This window comes from Physeter macrocephalus, chromosome 19 (genome assembly GCF_002837175.3).
Source record: "Physeter macrocephalus isolate SW-GA chromosome 19, ASM283717v5, whole genome shotgun sequence".
Lineage (NCBI taxonomy): Eukaryota > Metazoa > Chordata > Mammalia > Artiodactyla > Physeteridae > Physeter > Physeter macrocephalus.
The window spans coordinates 3,961,501-3,971,809 of record NC_041232.1 but is presented as its reverse complement, the minus strand read 5'-3'; positions in this window follow the sequence as shown (position 1 = coordinate 3,971,809).

The window sequence follows — 10,309 nt, the reverse complement described above, 5'->3', positions numbered from 1 at the left end:
TCCCAGTATCTCAAGCCAGGTTTGAATTAGGGTGGTTTTCTTCTACGTGTCAGTCACCTTCTGGTCCTGCCTCGCTGAAGCGGCCCGATGGTGATTCTGGTTAGAACGGGGGTGCCGCACTCCGCTCCCATCAGTAGCACTGACTCTTGCAGCAGCACCGGCTGTTTTTGTTTTTGTCAGCCCTTGCGTTTTGTTTTGTTAACTTGTTTCAGTTCCAAAGGCTGCCTTTTCATGAGAAGACCCTATATTCTGGATTCACCTTTTCCCACTGTACCTTGAGCAACACTGCGGTGTCAGTGAGGAAAAGACAGGCAGCTACTGTGTGTTACACGTAGTAAGAACAGCGCCAGGAGGATGGAAGTACCCAGCGAGCCAAGGCTGTACAGAATGTCAGCCACCAAACATTTCTGTACTTAAGCTGCATCCAGAATAAGAAGATGAACAAGCTGCCCTGCAGTCATTTCCTCATTTGTAACAAGGGGATGCTAGTGATTTGTGCTGCCTGCTTCTCAGGGTTCGTGTGAGAGTAGAGTGGAATCAAGTGGAAGAGCACACAGGAAAGAGGAAAGCGGTGGTTTCAGCTTTCAGTCTGCATCAGAAACACCGGGGCTTCTATAAAATGCAATACTTGGGCTCGCTCTCAGCAATTATTATTATATCAGCCTGGGGTAGGTCCAGGAATCATCACTTTCAACAAGCTGCCCAGGGGTGTCCGATGCCACAGTTCTTTCGACCAAACTTAAAAACACCGCTGTAAATCAAATAGCAAGCATAAAATAGTTATTTGAGGCAACTTTAGTGTCTTGGACCTGGAATCCAAAGTCTTGGGTTAAATCCCAGCTCTGCCAATTCCTAGACCTGTAACGTTGAATGACCTTCTCTTTGGACTTCAGTTCTTCATACATAACAAGGAGATGACATCCCAACCTCACAGGGTTATGAGAATTAAATGAAAGTGTATGAGCACAAGCCCACCCCAGTGCGGGGCTCATAGAACTCAGTCAGTGTTTTTTACAGAAAGGGAAGTGTTTTTTACAGAAAGGGAGCCAAGTGTCCACGACTTCTGGAATGTGGTGTCGTGTTAACAAACATGGGGCAAAAGACAGTCCTTGGCATCCAGCTTAATCAGGTATCCTGGAAATCTGGAGAGAACCTTAGAGATATAGTCCAGTCCCTTGAAACTCGGAAGGGAGTGTAGAAAGCCCAAGATGTATGAGGGTACCCAGTCACATGAAATGTGTTTAGATTTTCAGACTGGAAAAATTATTTCCTAACATTTTGAAGGAAGAAAAAGCAGGGAGACCTTATTGGCACAGCAACAGTTAGTTACTTTTGAGAAACCGTGGAGATGGGGTAATACCCCAAGTATAGTTTGTTCCATACCTGCCGTGTACCAGGCATTGGGGATCTAATAGTGAAATAAGAATGGAGGTCTCTAACTGGCCCAGTTTTCAAAAAGGAGGAAAAAAGGAGATCCTGGAAAAAGTGAACTTAGAATTCTTCTGACTTGATTCCTTCACAGAATTCTGAATGGGATTTTGTGGACAAATTCTGGTGGAATTCTGTGGAATTTTGCAGATGATGGAATAGGTGTACAGTGAGCATTTAGGGAGGGGGCTGATCACGAGGATTCAGCAGTGGTGGATCAGTCATGACTGTTAGACCTGACTTCAGGTTTTCACTGGGTTGTTGGTCACGAGACCCTCTTGATTTCCACAAGGCAATTGCTTTCATGATATCCTGACAATAAGAATGTGGGCAGAAAATCTAGAGAAATCAGATGGAGGAGTTCAGCATACCCAGCACTTTGGGCCCCTGGGTAGGTGTTGGAGAGCCTGGATTCCTGAATGCCTCATTAGGGTTCCTGTTGAAGAAGGGGCATGGGATTGGAGGTCAGCAAACCCGACTTTTAATCTCAGTCCTGCACTTCCCCGCAGTAACCTTGGATGGATTACCTAACATCCCTCGGCTTTCCTTGCCCTGTCTGTGCTGTACGTACTCCTTTCAAGGTTGTTGCAGGGACTAACCTGGATGATGAGCATAAAAGCCCTTTGTAAATTGAAAACGCATTGTAAACCTTAATTATCACCACTCTAGAAGTTGCTCGTAATGGGGGTCCTGAATCATTTACTAGGCATCTGCGAATGTCAGGTGTGGGCCCGATGTGGGCCTCATGTATTCGATCTGGAGGTAGACAGGTACGGGCTCCGAGCCCCTCCTGTGTGTGATGTGCTTGGGGATGCGTCAAGGAAACCCTTTCCAGAGGACACTAAGTGCTCTTTTGGAGGTGGGCCTGGAAGAAGGAGGAGAAAGAGGCTTCCCTGGTGGCGCAGTGGTTAAGAATCGCCTGCCAATACAGGGACACGAGTTTAAGCCCTGGTCCGGGAAGATCCCACATGCCGTGGAGCAACTAAGCCTATGTGCCACAACTACTGAGCCTGTGCTCTAGAGCCCGCGAGCCACAACTGCTGAGCCCATGCTCTGCAGCAAGAGAAGCTACCACACTGAGAAGCCTGCACACTGCAACGAAGAGTAGCCCCCACTCACCGCAACTAGAGAAAGCCTGCGTGCAGCAACGAAGACCCAACGCAGCCAAAAATAAATTAATTAATTAAAAAAAAAAAAAGAAAAGAAGGAGACAGTCACCAGCTGGAGGTGGAGGAGGCTGCAGGAGCTAAGGGAGCAAAGGCTTGGGGACTGCCTAGGGAGAGCCTACGTGTCTGGGTCAGGAAGTAGAGTGGGGCAGGAGGTGGCCAGAGTGGTGACCCCAGGAGGGAAGCCAGAGAGACAGCCCTGGGGGTCCCAAGTGCAGGGCACCCAAGCAAGCTTTGCCTCTGGACAGGAGCACTAGGAAAAACACGTGAGGAGGTGTTTACTCTAAACCATGGGACTTTTTTTTTTTTTTAGCTGCCCTGGGTCTTTGTTGTGACACGTGGGTTTCTCTTCATTGCGGCAAGCTGGCTTCTCTAGTTATGGTTCACGGGCTTCTCTAGGTGTGGCGCACGGGCTCCAGAGTTCATGGGCTCAGTAGTTGCGGTGCACAGCCTTAGCTGCCCCGCAGCATGTGGGATCTTAGTTCCCTGACCAGGGATCGAACCCGTATCCCCTGCATTGGAAGGTGGATTCTTTTTGTTTCCTTTTTTTTTTTTCTCTTCATTGCTGTGTGCGGGCTTTCTCTAGTTGTGGTGAGCAGGGGCTACTCTTCGTTGCGATGCACGGGCTTCTTATTGTTGTGGCTTCTCTTGTTGCAGAGCACGGGCTCTAGGCATGCAGGCTTCGTAGTTATGGCAAGTGGGCTCAGTAGTTGTGGCTCGTGGGCTCTAGAGCTCAGGCTCAGTAGTTGTAGCGCATGGGCTTAGTTGCTCTGCGGCATGTGGGATCTTCCCGGGCCAGGGCTCGAACCCGTGTCCCTTGCATTGGCAGGCAGATTCTTAACCACTGCACCACCAGAGAAGCCCAGAAGGTGGATTCTTAACCACTGTGCCACCAGGGAGGCCCCTACCTCATTATTTTTAACATCTGCGTAGTATTCTGTCACATGGAAGTGAGATTGCATGTAGCCCATCCCTGCCGATGGACACATGGATTGTTCCTCATCTTTCAGCATGAAACCATGCTGGACACAGGTGTTGGCATGTTTGTAGGAGTATTTCTCTGGGCAAAATTTCTATCAGTAGACTTGCTGGGACCCTCATCTGACTGCTGCTGTAGTATGGAAAGTAAGCTGGAATTGAAGGGGAGCAGAGGCAAGACAAACAGCAGATGGGGATGGCGCCGCTCCCTTTCCAAGGTCCCCGAGCTCCCGTCCCTGGATGGAGTCCTCCCGGCCAGTAGAGGGCCCCACACGGACACAGTTCCTTGGGCTTGAGGTTATCCGACCAGAGCTGCCTTCTGAGAAGAGGCTGGGGTGATTCATTCGTTCACCACTGCTCCCCAGAGCACTCACTTGGGGCCACCAGCCCTGAAGGCTGTCCTTGCCAGCCTCGCAGCCGCCTTGAAGCCCAGTGTCTCAGCTGGTTCCGAGGAGTCGGTTTGCTGGGCTCTCCGCCAGGTTTCCAACTTGTGAAATGTGCAGGAGATTAGTACCTCCCCTGCCATCTTATCCCGTCCATCACTGCCAGTCCAAGGATCCCTGCAGTTGCCTCTGGCAGCCGCAGCCTCTGAATCCTGTGCCAGCTGCTCTGGTACCTAGAAGAGCAGCTTTCCACCCAGAACCAGTATCCAGGGGCAGGGGGTAGAAGTACAGCCTCCATTGTGACCTCCCGCCTCCCAGTTCTGGGGGGGTTGGAGCCCTTTGAAGTTGGCCCTGAGGAGCCACACGCTTGGGGCTGATCGGCCAGCGGCTTCTCACGTCTGGTGGTTTCGCGTCCTTCATGGTTCCTCCTGCGGTCTGGATTTATGGGGGTCAAGTGGACTCCACCTTGGAGGGGCCTCCGCTTCAGGTCAGCACTGGGGGAGGCGGCCGCACCTCTTCTAGGGGGAGGCAGTTTTATGGCATTGAGAGGTCCTTACACTAGTTCCCCACACACCCACCCACCCACTGAGTCCTTTGTGAGGGGAGTAGGGGGGATGGAGAGCGCCTGCAGCCTCCTGCTCGCATTCCTAGACACCGACTCACTGCACCCGCCGCCGCTGGAACAGCAGAGCTGTGTGAAATGTCAAGAGGAGTTATGCTCATGGGCTCCCTGGCCCCGTCTCTTTGTGGCTTGCATTTTCTTCCATCCGTACTCTGTTCATCAGATGGAAATCAGAGGGTGCAATTAGAAGATAATTTGCTAGTTCCAGACTTAATTTGGGGCCCCCTTCTTGCCTGATCGAATTACAGGGGAACATAATAGATTTTTGGTGAGAAATAGTTGGCTCTGTCGCTGGAAGAAAGAGAGCTCCCAGCTCTCAGCTGGGCCGGCCTTTCAGTATCCTGTGTGTTGTTCCCCCAACCCTTCCACTCTGCCCCACCTCCTCTGTGGCTCTTGTGTGGCCCCCAGGCAAGAATCCTGATCCCCCCAGGGCCAGCTCAAGAGGTTTAAACTCAACTTGAGACCCAAGGAAAACAAGGAGCCCTCTGCAACCTCACAGGGCTGAAAAACATTGAAGCTGGCAGCTATTTAGAGACCTCACCAAGGCCGAGACAGAGGCAGCGACTTGCTGAAGGCCACATAGCTAGCCCATAGTGGTAGTAACAATAGTCTTAATGATATTAGCAGCTAACATTTATCAACCCTTAATGTGTTCCAGACTCTGTGCCAAGGGCTTATGTGCAGTGCCTTGTCGTATTCAAACCCAGACAGTCTGGCTGTGGGCCCAGGCTGGGCTCCAGCATAGCAATGGTAGAGCTCAGGTTCAACAGCCTGGGTTCAAATCCTGGCTTCACCTCTCACGTGTACAACTGGGTGACCTCAGGCAAGGGATTTAAACTCTCAGTACCTCTGTTCCTTCCTCTGTAAAAAGGGGGAGATCACAGGACTGCCAGCTGGTGTGGGTTAAAATTCATTTCTGCTTGTAAGTGCTGCGCGTAGGGCTTGGGACAGGGTGAGTGAGGGTGAGCGCTCTTCCAGTGCTCACTGCCTGCTGGCTGCCTCTGGGGCTGGAGTGTGGGGTCTGTGTGGCAGGAGATAGACGTGGCTGAGTTCTGCAATAATGCCAAAGGCTGGTCTTCATGATTAGAGGCCGGAAACAGTGTGGTTGAGTGTGCTGCCTGTGGAGCAGTGGTCAGCAGACTAGCCCACCGCCTGTTTTTGTATGGCCTGTGATTTTTACATTTTTAAGTGGTTGAGGGGGGGAAGCAAAAGAATATTTTGTGGCACATGAAACTAACATGAAATTCAAATTTCAGTGTCCATAAATAAAGTTTTATTGGAACAGAGACACATCCGTTTGTTTACATTTTATATATGGCCACTTTCGTGCTGCAGTGACAGAGTCTGTATTCGTGTAAGCCTGCAAAGCCTAAAATGTTTGCTCTCTGGCCCTTTACAGAAAAAGTGTCCCAACCCCAGCTCTTACTGGATTTGAAACCCAGCTCCCCCACTTACCAGCTCTTTGTCGTCAGGCTAGTGACACAACCATTCAAAACCTCAGTTCCATCATCTGTTAAATGGGGGTGATAGCATCTACCCTGTAGATTGGCCATTTAAGTACGATAGATAACAGATGCAGAGCACTTAACACAGGTCCTGGAACGTCCTAAATGCTACCTTATAACAGGGTGCAAACACCCTCTCTTATCACACTCGTTGTTATCCCTGTGCCCAGTCAGTAGAGGAATGGGAAAAGGCTCCCTTGACACCCAGCCACCACCTTCACCACAGGCTTTCCTGTCACAGTGACAGGGTGACTTCAGTGGAGAGGAGTGTGTGCCTGGTGGGAAAGAGCTGGTGTCGCTCCCTCAAGTCCAGCAATGAGGTCTGGACGTGCCTTCGTCTTCTGGGGCTCTCCCAGTGGTGTGCCCTTGTTTGGTCAGTCCTGCAGCTGGGCCTCCTCAGGCAGGCCCCACTCCAGATACCTGGCCAATCATCCCCACAGACACCGTGGGCCTTGTCCTCCATCGTGCCCTGTTTTTCAGTTTGAGAAGCCTGGTTACCATGGACACCGTGGAAGAAGCACCACTGCCTGCTGAGGCCGATGGCTGGCATTCTAGGAATGAATGAATGAAAGAAAGAGAGAGAGAGAGAGAGAAAGAGGGGACAGGTAACCTGGGCTCCAGGCTCTGTGCTCCTCCTACTTGCAGGAGGGCTTTGAAAGAGATCTTTCCGCTTGAAGAGACAGAATGAAGCTCAGAGCTGAGACCTCCAGCTCTAGAGTCACATGAGTCTGCATTTAAATCCCAGCCCTGCCACTGACTAGTTTTTTGGCCTCGGGTAAGTTACCTAATCTCTCTGTACCTCACTTTCTTTGTGTATACAGTGGAGATAACTCCCATGTCAGAGAAATAAGAGAGTGTCATACTGCGCTTGCCACACGGAGAAACAGCAGGCGTCAGTTAACACCCTGGGCCTTGTTTCCTCATCCGCAGTGCAGCTCTGCCCAGAAGTGGAGTGGCAGTCTCCAGGCCAGGCAGAGGGAAGGAATGAATGGGGACCCTAGTGCCAGCACCAAATCGATGCCAGCCCAGAGCCGACAGCCCAGAGGGCAGCTCTCTGGACCTGGGTCTCTGGACCAACGTCTCCTGCCAAAGGGGGCCCCCCTTTAGGGGGTGTGGCTTAGCCTGGAGCTGGTCTCCTGTGCTTTTCTTCACCTCCGAGCAGAGTTACCGTCCTTTGGGCAGCTCTTCAGGTTGGGGACACTTGGCAGATGTGCTCACCCCCTCTCCTGCCCTGCCCTTCCCCGAGCTCAGGGACGGACACCCAGCCAGTCCTGGTTATTGTCTGCGGCGCCAGCCTGCAGCCTCCCTCCAGCTCAGCTCCACCCCTTGCCTGCAAGGTCTGTTTCCTAATAGCTGCTCCAACCACACACCTCGTTCCGCGCAGAGCCCCTCCCCTTCCTCCCTCCTTCCCCCGGCAGGGGTGGGGCTGGAGAAGAAGGCTAACTTGACAGCAGCGCCTCTTTCCTGGCTAGTCACCGGCCCCTGCCCAAGAATCCTTGTGTGTGTGTAGCCTCCACAGAGAGGTGCTTCTCCCGAGTCCTGATGGGCGATCCAGCCTCCAAGAACTGGGGGGCAGCATCCCAGCCATGAGCTCCTGCGGGTCTCTGCTGGGGGGCAAGGGGCCTGGAGCGCTCACACCTCTCCAGCCCCTCCAGAGGGAGAGGTGAGCCGGGCAGCCAGCCCACAGCCAGCGGTGCCGGAGCCCTGGGCCTGTCATGGTGGCCGTCTGCCGGCTGGAGGCCCTCCCAGACGGGTTTGCAGCTGAGCTTGTGTATCTGATGTGGGAAGAAGATGGGGAGTTACTTGTCCGTCCAGGCTTACTTCACCTCCAGAGACCCCTTCCGGTGAGTTGGGCTCCGAGTCCCCTTCCCATCTCCTCTTTGGGCCCCTTGTCCTGAGGGGAGGGCAGATGCCTCCCTGAATCTGCTTCTCAGATTTCACTTGTCCTTTGACCGTGTGTCAGCCGAGAAGCCAGTGGAAGCTGCTTCCAAGCAGAACCAGGCTGGCGAAGGCTTCCCCCGTGTGCTGGGAATGGGAGGTGAGGGGTGGGCCCAGAAGGCAGCTCCTGGAGAGCTCAGCCTCTCCTTCCTTCCCAGACACACCTGGAAGAGCCTCTGAAAGGTGCCGCCGACCCGGCCTGCTCTTGGTGTTACTGCTTCCAGGGGAAGAGCACAGCTAGGTTGCTGTTCTTCCAGCTCTCACACGTCTTACCTGCAGGCTGTGCCGCCTGCCCAGGAATTTGTCCCAACAAGCAGGATGGGCAGGTTTTGCCAAACAGCATGGAAGCTGGCGAGGCCTGGGTGTGGGCAGCCCGGTCCACGGTAGGCACTCTCATTATACATGTTTGTTCTCTTAATGGCAGGCACCTTTGCCTCTGGCCTTTAAGGGCTCCTGTGCTCCCTATGAGTACGGTTGCTGGGGAAAGCCTGGGCAAGTGAGACTGGGGCAGCTGGCTTTGGAGTATCCTGAGCTGTGGGGCTGGCCCCCATGCCTGCCAGGTCCCCAGGCCTGAGCTTCTGTGGGGCTTTTCAGAGGGAGATGTGGAAACTTCCTCTCTACCTCTGACCTGCCTTTCTCTGATCTCTGCCCCACCCCCCCTCCAACAGAAACTCCCCAGGGGGGTTCTGGCCCTCTGGGTCTCTCCTGAATGGAGCCATTCCTGGCTGGGGTGGGGCTTGTTTTCATTCTTTGGGAGCAGCCTGTTGTTCCAAGGTCTGCCTCCCCCTCACCCGTGGTCCTGGTCAACTTCTCCGTCTGGCTTCCCCAACCCAGCCCCTTGCCCCTCACTCGCTGCTGGGATACGTAGTCAGGTGGCTGTGCCCTGGGCAGAAAAGCAGAACACCATGCGGTTTCTCGGAATTACTGGACCCTGGTGGAGTGGTGGGAAACCCCTGGATTTGAGGGAGGGGGGAGGGAACTGGTCCTCAGGGCTGACTCTTCCAGGCATCCTGCTATGCACTTTATCCTTTGATCTCTCAACAGCCTCAAGACGTTTTGTATCCCCATTTTACAGATGTGGCAACTGGTTTCAACATAGTTAACTTGTGGGGTCTCTCTGGCCCGCCTCATCTGTCTTCCTGAGTTTCTTCTCTCATCCTCAGGAGGCTGCACCTCCCCCTGCATGTATCCCCCACAGGATCATTCTCAGGTTTGCTTTCCTCTTGAAGCAGAGAGAAAGCAGAAAAAGGGTCCCCGTAGTGTGCCTGGCATATGAAGGAATGGCAGAGATTCTCCTCTGCAGAGCCAGTGGGAATTGATCTTGAGTTGTACCATGTGGAATCAAGATGCCAAGTGTTTGAAGTAGCCACTGGGTTAAGCCAGTGCCTCATTAATCCCTCTTACTCTTAATCCTGCATAGGCAGCTTGGGGGAGGGGTTGTTCCCTTAGAAGCAGGAACATGTGCCCCTTTTAATAGCCAGGGACAAGACACAACTTCTGAGGAGCTAGAGCAGATAATGAACTCTCATCCTGGACCTCTGAGGGCCAGGCCACTGAAACCACCCAGGTCTGCCTGTCCTTTTATCTTTTTCTGCCCCAGCCCCTCTGGGCAACCTGACAGCCCTCCCCCCAACTCTGTTTGGCCAGCTGGAGTGGGAGGGGGGACGACGACTGACTGACTGATTGGCCATAGACCCTCTCCGCTGCCCTCTCCCCCAAATGGGAGGCCACATTCCTGAAGCCACTTCTGAAGAGCTAGCCACACACGGGGCTCTGTGCCCCACAGGAGGGACCACCCAGACCCTCCACTCTCCCAAGTAGCAGTCTCATCATTCACCACTGTCCCTGCCTGGTCAGAAAGATGCTTCTGCCATCAGCCCTCTCCTTTACTACAGGATGTCCTCATGGCAGCCCTCTGACGCCTCCCTGGGCCTCGGTTTCCTCCTCTGCAGAGCATAGGGACTGGACTTCCTGGGCTCCTGCACACGACCCTTGCCAGATTCATGGAACAAATTAAGTCCTTGACCCCAGGCCTTGAACACACAGGAGTTCTGGGGCTCTGGTTGCAAGGAGAGTGACGCAACCAGATTCCACGGGGATATGATCTGGCGTGACAGCGCGCAGGGGAGGGAAGAGGGAGCCAGGGATGAAAGATGTGATTTCTGTGCCCCCGGCACCCCTGCCTGGCAGGTCGCACTCAGCAAAGGGCACTGTCTTCCGCTGCCGTTGCCACCAGCTTGGGGGGCGAGATGCAATTACAAGCGTCCTCCCAAGTAAGAAAACACCTCA